This window comes from Myxocyprinus asiaticus, chromosome 19 (assembly GCF_019703515.2).
Source record: "Myxocyprinus asiaticus isolate MX2 ecotype Aquarium Trade chromosome 19, UBuf_Myxa_2, whole genome shotgun sequence".
In the NCBI taxonomy this organism is placed as follows: Eukaryota; Metazoa; Chordata; class Actinopteri; order Cypriniformes; family Catostomidae; genus Myxocyprinus; species Myxocyprinus asiaticus.
The window spans coordinates 2,159,752-2,169,256 of record NC_059362.1 but is presented as its reverse complement, the minus strand read 5'-3'; the positions used below and the strand labels follow the sequence as shown (position 1 = coordinate 2,169,256).

Genomic DNA, 9,505 nt, shown 5'->3' with positions numbered 1-9,505 from the left:
CTCGTTAGGATGAGCAGATGAAGAAATTTAGTCCTCTTCCTGGAGGCATATTGTATGTTCATGGTGACCTAATAATAATATCTCTAGTATATAAAAAAGAAAACTTTAGAATAAATATTTTTATGCGAGGATCCATACTGCAGATCAAGTCGCTCATCCCTAGTCAAGATTTCTAGTGATTAAGGACTTAAATTGTGGTATTGTTCTCTCTTTTTTTTTTTTTCTCATATTGCTTCAAAAGAATTTGATTTACATTGTATGAACAAAAACACCTCTTACATCCTTCAAAATATCATAGTTTTTGTTCTGCGAAAGAAAGTCATACAGGTTTGAGAGAGAATGAGGGTGAGAGGATTGTGAACTATCCCTTTAATTTCAGAGAAATTTGACCTATCAGTAATCTACCAAACACTCTATTAGCATTCAAACCCAAGAGCAATCAGTCAATAATTCTGACATGTTTTAGTAAGTTTGTCTTCTGTTGATGCAATTTGTTACCCTGATAATGGCAGAAACACACAAACAGGTTCAGAGGACAATCAGTGAAGCATTAACCAGCAGCAGTAAATCCTTCAAAATAACCACAGGGTTCAGCTTTAACCCAGAGCCCAAAGTCCACATCACAGTCTTTATTCAGTCAGAGACGGGCCTCAGGCAGATAGAGATGTCCGCTCTGACTGTGTTTCTGAAGGAGGTTCCTGGATGGTTCCTTTGGGCTGGCATTTTCATACCTGTGACCATACTGCTACTGCTCATCATCGCGCACCTCAGCTGGAAACTCCAAGAAAGTAAATTCTTCATCCAATAAATCATCTACTATACATACCTGTGATACTAGTTTTACTTGTAACAAGTGTGGGGTAAGTTACTTAAAAATAGTAATCCACTACAAAATCCTAATTGTTTTCTAAATTGTAATCAGGTTACTTTACTAATTACTTCATTGACAATATAATCACATTACTAATTACTTTGCTTTTAAGTTACTTTCTAAAACACTTTTCCGCTCAAAAAATTCAAGTCATGTACAGTACACTCATCACCTCACATATCTCCTTACAGGGCCATAATTCATGTATTCTACATAAATAAACTATTAGAAATAAACATAACCCTCTAATGTACTTAAAGGTAATTCAATTAATTGAAAGTCAGTAACTGTAATCGTATTACAAGAAATTAAATATAATGCATTACACTATTTTGACTAAGTAATTCGATTACAGTAACTTATTACTTTGTAATTGGATTACACCCAACACTGCTTGTAACCTTTTTTTTTTTTTTTTTTACATTTTCCTTCATAGCACACAAGAATCTTTAAGTTGCACTGAATTTGTCATGTAGATTTTATATTTGCTTTAACGACAGCATGCACTCGAGCTGACATGAGCTCCAAGTTTGTGCAAAACCAAACGATTCAACATGATTTGATGTTCCATAGAGCATATTGTGCACTTCAATTTAGGCAAGAACATCTGAACTTTTGTACAACAGGGTTCACACCAATGTCACAAATGTGTTTATTTGATCAGTGACTTAGAAATTGGGCAGAATCTTAAGTACTTCTTGTCTTTGTTTCTGTTCTGTTGTTTTGTTTTAAGACTGTATTTCCAGGTTTAAATAGGATTTGAAATCCCAGATTTTCACGTGATCTTAGACATTTGGACATCGCTGTGTATGTGTGCCAACAGTAATAGCACCTTGCTCATAACTTTGAATTTAATACAAGAAAGCATAATGTTACAGGGCTGATTTTAAGTGGTAACACTTGTAACAATTGTAACACTTGAAGCAGAAATATCTGAAATAAGAGCATAGCTCAAATAAAATCATTGCTTTGATACTTTTTTTACTAAATAGTTTTCTACTTTATATGGTACTTATTCTTTAACTCAAGGGACTGCATTATATGTGTGAAATCACTTTTACTCAATATTTGGCAGATTAAATGGTGACAATAAAGATGGTCACTTATCAAATGTGATTGACCTCATCTAAAATGATCAGTTTATTGATTCCAAGTGTTTGTGTCAACCTGTAACTCTTTTCTGTCTCTCAGCGGAGAAAGAGCTTGCAATGGCACCAGACCCTCATCAAACAGTGTATCGCCTCTGTTATGGACCGTGCTACAGACCCAGACGCAGGGCAGAGGGCACACACACATGACAGACACAAAGCACCTGTGCTGAGAGACAACAATAAAGGAAGCAGAACACTTGAGCAACAAAATTGTGCTAGAAATCACATCACTTGGAGCTCTGAAACAAGGATCAGACAAATGTGTGTGTGTGTGTTTTTTTTTTTTTTTTTAAAGCACGTATTTTAATGGTCCACACACAGTAGTGCCAGAACTTGTAACTGAGCAGTAGTGGACGTGGACATTGATTTCACATTCTTTTTTATGCAAAAGCTGCTTAAACTCTTCAATGCAAAACTCAAAGTGTCCATGAATTTGCTCAACGAGTACAATTTTGTAATCTGTTTGGATGTATTTCCTGTTGAAACAGGAAGTTTGGGCAATACATATCGAAGGGGTTGTCCCCATTTTATAATTTGGCAATAGGCTAAAATTATTTGCTACTTGCTATTCCTTTGCATGTATTAGGGGGAGAGACATTCTCATTCTATAGAGCATTTGATAGGACATACATTTTAAGAGAAATATGAAGATAAAGACTGTCAATGCTAAATGCTTATATACATTTTGTCAACTTTTAAGAGTACATTGGCATTTAGGAGGGTTCAAAGCTTGACATGGACCAAAAGCCTCAAAACTCTCATTTTGCTTTTTTGGGGGGTTTTAAGGTCTAGGTTTATTTGTTAGGTTTATAAATATTAATTGAATTTATTAAACTGAAGTGCTGGTACCTACAGTAGGTATATGATCTCGTTTTTGTAGAGATAGGCTCAAAATATATTTTCGCTTATTTTTAGGATTTACGCATTTAAATTTCTTATACATTTCCATTAAATTGAATTGAGTAATCTTTAAAAAAAAAAAAAAAAGCTTATGTTTTTTTTTTATTATTATTAATAATTTTAAGATTAATTAATTTAGTTTGATAATTTGACATGAAATTAAAATGTATAAATCTTAAAAATATTTCTCACTTTTGATTAGTGACCATCAACACAGAGTTATCTGTGCTATTCTTTATTTTTGGATTAGATTATTTTCTTATCCATACATATTTATAACAAATATATATATATATATATATATATATATATATATTACATTTCATTTTAACTTAAATACTACGTTTTATTAATATTGTTTCTTGCTGTTTTACTATTGATTAGGGTTAGGGTAAATAGTCTTATATGAAGAATAATGTTTACGGTTCATTACATTATGCAAGGTATAAATTCTCTTAACTGCTAGAGAAAATAACTGAATTGTCTCCACAAACTAGAGATAAGGATTGTCAAGGTCTTAAGCCATTTTGTTTCTGGTCAGATGAAGCCCCTATATCTGTCTCTTGGCTGGCAAGAGTTAACCCTCCTATGCTATTTGGTCATTTTTGACCCAAATACATGTTCCCCATTTCATAAAAATGCAGCACGAGACTTGGTGACTTTTCCTCCATTTGCCATATGAACATTAAAAAAATAAAATAAAAATTGGGCTGGATTAAGACTAAGTGGTTGTTAAAAAAAATAAAAAATAAAAAAAATAAACACTTTGATATTCAGTCAAACCCTAACCCTACCCTTAAACCTAACCCTCACAAAAAACTTTCTGCATTTTTACATAAAAAAAAAAAAAACACCATTTAATATGTTTTTTAAGTGATTTGAATTATGGGGACACTAGAAATGTCCTCATAAACCACATTTATTGCATAATACCCTTGTAATTACCAGTTTGTAACCAAAAAAAAAATGTCCTCGTAAACCACCCAAACTCACCCACATACACGGCATCAATAAGTGGAGCTCTACAGCCATTGTTGGCATTACAAGTCATCTGTTGCTTTCAAGCTGATGACAGAAATCTGACACACTCACATACACACACACACACACGCGTTTGCAAAATAAATTTTTACTGTGGATCTAATGTGTTTTATAATTTAATTTTCAGAATTCTGCAGTTCATTTCTGTTTCTTGATGTTTCTTGACATTATTATGCATTCACTTAGTTATACATTTTTTATGCTTGAAATAAATTATTGGTAGAAAAATGCTTATTTTGTGTCTTTTTGTAACACCATGGTCAGGTTTGATGACAAGCATAATGACACTAACTGCAAAAACTGACACTTCAAATAAATTTTAAAATGCTAAACTTTGACAAATAATAGTTTGATAATGTCTAAATATACACTGATCAGCCACAACATTAAAACCACTGACAGGTGAAATGAATAACATTGATTATATCGTAACAATGGCACCTGTCAAGGGGTGGGATATATCAGGCAGCATGTGAACAGTCAGTTCTTGAATTTCATGTATTGGAAGCAGGAAAAATGGGCAAGCGTAAAGATCTGAATGACTTTGACAAGGGACAAATTGTGATGGCTAGACGACTGGGTCAGAGCATCTCCAAAATGGCAGGCCTTGTGGGTTTGTTCCCAGTATGCAGTGGTTAGTCTCTACCAAAAGTGGTCCAAGGAAGGACAACTGATGAACCGGCGACAGAGTCATGGGCGCCCAATGTTCATTGATGTGCATGGGGAGCGAAGGCAATCCTGTCTGGTTCAATCCCACAGAAGAGCTACTGTAGCACAAATTGCTGAAAAACTTGATGCTGGCCACGACAGAAAGGTGTCAGAACACACCGTGCATCACAGCTTGCTGCGTATGGGGCTGCATATCCGCAGACTGGTCAGAGTGCCTATGATGACCCCTGTCCACCACCGAAAGCACCTACAATGGGCACGTGAGCGTCAGAATTGGACCATGGATCAATGGAAGAAGGTGGCCTGGTCTGATGAATCACGTTTTCTTTTAGATCATGTGGACGGCCGGCTGCGTGTGCATCGTTTATCTGGGGAAGAGATTGCAGCAGGATGCACCATGGGTAGAAGGCAGGCCGGTGGAGGAAGTGTTATGCTCTGGGCAATGTTCTGCTGGGAAAACTTGGGCCCTGGCATTCATGTGGATGTTACTTTCACATGTACCACCTACCTAAAGATTGTTGCAGATCACGTCACCCCTTCATGGCATTGGTATTCCCTGATGGCAGTGGCCTCTTTCAGCAGGATAATACACCCTGCCACACTGTAAAAAATGTTCAGGAATGGTTTGAGGAACGTGAAAAAAAGTTCAAGGTGTTGACTTGGCCTCCAAATTCCCCAGATCTCAATCTGATTGAGCATCTGTGGGACGTGCTGGACCAACAAGTCCGATCCATGGAGGCTCCATCTCGCAACTTACAGGACTTAAAGGATCTGCTACTAATGTGCTGGTGCCAGATACCACAGGACACCTTCAGAGGTCTTGCGGAGTGCATGCCTCGACAGTTCAGAGCTGTTTTGGTGCACAAGGGGGATCACCAGATGGCAGCAATCTGACTCCAATTTATGTCACATTCTCATATTTTCTTAATGTTTTAACTTATAAAAGTGTAGGTTCTGAATAAAAAAGAAATAAAAACAAATAAATAAATGGCTTATTTGCATATATTTAGAAATGTACATGTAAATAAGATAAAAATAGCATAAAATCCCAAAAGAAATGCATAATTATATTGTTCTTAAAGGAAGAAAAAATGGTATCATCATCATCATCAAAAAAATAAATAAAATAAAAAAGGTTTAGATTTGAAAATTCATAATGCATGTGTATTTGTCTACTAAACTCATTTCAAGCATTTAAGCACAGTATTTTAGATCATAAAGTTATTTAAGATCACAAGAAACATATGTAACCCCGCAACAACCCCGGTTCTTATCTGGGTCACGGCACCAAATGTATCAATGATATAAGCTTTTTTAAAGTGACCTTGAGCTTGGAAAGGCACTATACAGTATAAATAAAACTTCTAAATATAGTCTAGTGTATCCAAACTTTGGACTGGTAGTGTATATAAATCTGAAAATAAACCTCAAATGAGTCAGACCACAAATATTAGAGAATAAACAAACTTTTATTTGAAGAGTGTTACACAAAGGGTTGGGTGGGGCATAAAAACATGACAGATCATACAAAGCTGCTAAAAAAAAAAAGAGAGAAGACAATACTAATATTAACTGCTATACACAGGGTGCATGGAGAAGATGGGAGCAGAGGGAGCAGAGACTACAGAGAAGGGAACACAGACCTTAATCTATGGCTAAAACTTGAGCAGTGGCAGTTCTTTGTCATTTGATCATTTCATTAAAATATCTGAATGAAATGAATTAAAAATATTTAGTAGGGCAATAGATTGACCTCATCTAAAATGATCAGTTTATTGATAGGGACAGATTTAAAATAATTATAATTAAAATAAAAGGTTTTCTACACATATATATTAGATTATTGGTGCCAGAAAATTGTTGGAAATTAAAAACCTTCCAAAAAGCTGCCTAGGTTTCATGTTTTTCCTTTTTGTGCATTTATAAGGTTTAGTCTTGTTTCTCAGAGAGGTAGAAAGATCCTCCCCTTGGTGGAATGTTTCTGTGTTTGACTGCATAGAGGAATGATTGGCACTGCCGTCCACCATTGAGAAATAACACTGTGCCATTTATCCTGTACTGGCCCCTTACAAACACACAATGACATAATAAAAATGACTCTTTAGTCCTGCCACCATCCTCGCTCCATCCCCCCCTTAAAAAAACATTAAATATCACCTTTACTGTCCTCATATTATTACAAATACTCCACCATAACGTGATGAAACCAATAAAGATTGGATAGTAAAAATTCACCTCTTGTGATTTTCTCAAAGTCTTTTATGCCTTTGCATGTATTAGGAATGTGAATGACTAATTAACAATAGAAACAACAAAAATCTGATCTGATCTTCATAAATGGTAAAGACAATCTTTTGAGGAAAAAAAAATAAACACTTAAAATAAATGCTACAAATGTTAGCCAAGTGGTTCTGGTTGTGGATGTTAGAAAATAAAAACGTTTCGATACAGGATTCAGAGCTCTTCTCTCGTCCGGCCTATCACATCTTCACTCATTCAGATGGATGACTGAATGAACTCTGATCCCATATGGAGGAACATTGTGGATTTCAGCTCTGTGAACAACACAAACAGGACAGAAAAAGAGGAAGTGTTAAAGGCATGTAACAGTTTGGATACAGTTCTGAGACTGTCCTAAAACCAAGAAAGCTGTAACCAAGACAACATGATGGATTCGGCCCAATTGTGAAGACTGTTCCCAACAGCAGTACAATTATGCTGCCTTATGAGACATCTCATTTTATTTGGCGAAGAAACACATTTAAGATGCGTAAAATTGTTTATTAAAAAAGTTATACAAAAGGCAAAGATGACGCAGTATACATTGGAAAGATGAAATACACTTGTGCTCAAAAGTTTGCATTCCCTGGCAGAAATTGTGAAATTTTGGCATTGATTTTGATCTTTTATTTAAGGATAGTGATCATATGAAGCCATTTATTATCACATAGTTGTTTGGCTCCTTTTTAAATCATAATGATAACAGAAGTTACCCAAATGGCCCTGATCAAAAGTTTACATACCCTTGAATGTTTGGCCTTGTTACAGACACACAAGGTGACACACACAGGTTTAAATGGCAATTAAAGGTTAATTTCCCACACCTGTGGCTTTTTACATTTTAATTAATGTCCGTGTATAAATAGTCAATGAGTTTGTAAGCTCTCACGTGGATGCACTGAGCAGGCTAGATACTGAGCCATGGGGAGCAGAAAAGAACTGTCAAAAGACCTGTGTAATAAGGTAATGGAACTTTATAAAGATGGAAAAGTTCAATCACTTATTAAGAAGTGGAAAATTCGGGGATCTCTTGATACCAAGCCAAGGTCAGTTAGACCAAGAAAGATTTCAGCCACAACTGCCAGAAGAATTGTTCGGGATACAAAGAAAAACCCACAGGTAACCTCAGGAGAAATACAGGCTGCTCCGGAAAAAGACGGTGTGGTTGTTTCAAGGAGCATAATACGACGATACTTGAACAAAAATGAGCTGCATGGTCGAGTTGCCAGAAAGAAGCCAATGCCACAAAAAAGCCTGGTTACAATATGCCCGACAAGTCCTTGACACGCCTCACAGCTTCTGGTACACTGTAATTTGGAGTGACGAGACCATAAGCGCTATGTTTGGAGAGGGGTCAACAAGGCCTATAGTGAAAAGAATACCATCCCCACTGTGAAGCATGGTGGTGGCTCACTGATATTTTGGGGGTGTGTGAGCTCTAAAGGCACGGGGAATCTTGTGAAAATTGATGGCAAGATGAATGCAGCATGTTATCAGAAAATACTGGCAGACAATTTGCATTCTTCTGCACGAAAGCTGCGCATGGGACGCTCTTGGACTTTCCAGCACGACAATGACCCAAAGCACAAGGCCAAGTTGACCCTCCAGTGGTTACAGCAGAAAAAGATGAAGGTTCTGGAGTGGCCATCACAGTCTCCTGACCTTAATAACATTGAGCCACTCTGGGGAGATCTCAAACGTGCGGTTCATGCAAGACGACCAAAGACTTTGCATGTCCTGGAGGCATTTTGCCAAGACAAATGGGCAGCTATACCACCTGCAAGAATTTGGGGCCTCATAGACAACTATTACAAAAGACTGCACGCTGTCTTTGATGCTAAAGGGGGCAGTACACAGTATTAAGAACTAAGGGTATGCAGACTTTTGAACAGGGGTCATTTCATTTTTTTCTTTGTTGCCATGTTTTGTTTTAAGATTGTGCCATTCTGTTATAACCTACAGTTGAATATGAATCCCATAAGAAATAAAAGAAATGTGTTTTGCCTGCTCACTCAAGTTTTCTTTAAAAATGGTACATATATTACCAATTCTCCAAGGGTATGCAAACTTTTGAGCACAACTGTATGTGAACACTTTGGACTTACCTGTTTGTCTGCATTAATTGATCATAAAATGTGATCTCATCTTCATCAAAGTCACAAGTATAGACAAACACAATGTGCTTAAGCTAACAACACACAAACAATTATAATCGTTCATGCCTTTATTGAACACATCCCATAAAACATTCACAGTGCTGTGGAAAAAGTACGTGAATCCCTAGGCTAAAGACGTCAACAAAAGCTAATTAGTGTCAGGAGTTGGCAAACCAGGCATCATATTAATGAAACGAGATTGGAGGTGTGGGTTAGAGATATTTTGACTTATAAAAAGCACTAAAACATTTTGAGTTTGCTATTCACAAGAAGCATCTGCTGATGTGGACCATGCTTAGCAAAAAAAGATCTCAGAAGTCCTAAGATCAAAAATTGTTGCTTTGCATAAAGCTGGAAAGGGAAACAAAGTTATCTTGAAGAGCTTAGATATTCATCTGTCCACAGTTAGACAAATTGTCTATAAATTGAGATGATTT

The 9,505-nt window shown here is 36.3% G+C and overlaps 1 protein-coding gene and 1 long non-coding RNA gene across 9 annotated transcripts in view; one reads left to right on the top strand and one right to left on the bottom strand.

The window, feature by feature from the left end:
* The first annotated feature begins 648 nt into the window (after window positions 1-648).
* LOC127409934 (uncharacterized) lies at window positions 649-3,637 on the top strand. Its single transcript, XR_007892060.1, has 2 exons — window positions 649-860; window positions 2,063-3,637. It is a non-coding gene; the product is annotated as an uncharacterized LOC127409934 (long non-coding RNA).
* A 2,445-nt stretch (window positions 3,638-6,082) lies between these two features.
* Window positions 6,083-9,505, bottom strand: part of LOC127409882 (protein 4.1-like) — a 160,055-nt gene continuing 156,632 nt past the window's right edge. For all 8 annotated transcript variants that reach the window (XM_051644813.1, XM_051644816.1, XM_051644817.1 and 5 more), the window contains one exon: window positions 6,083-7,187. The gene's annotated coding sequence lies outside the window, so the exon portion shown is untranslated. The remainder of the gene's footprint in view (window positions 7,188-9,505) is intronic.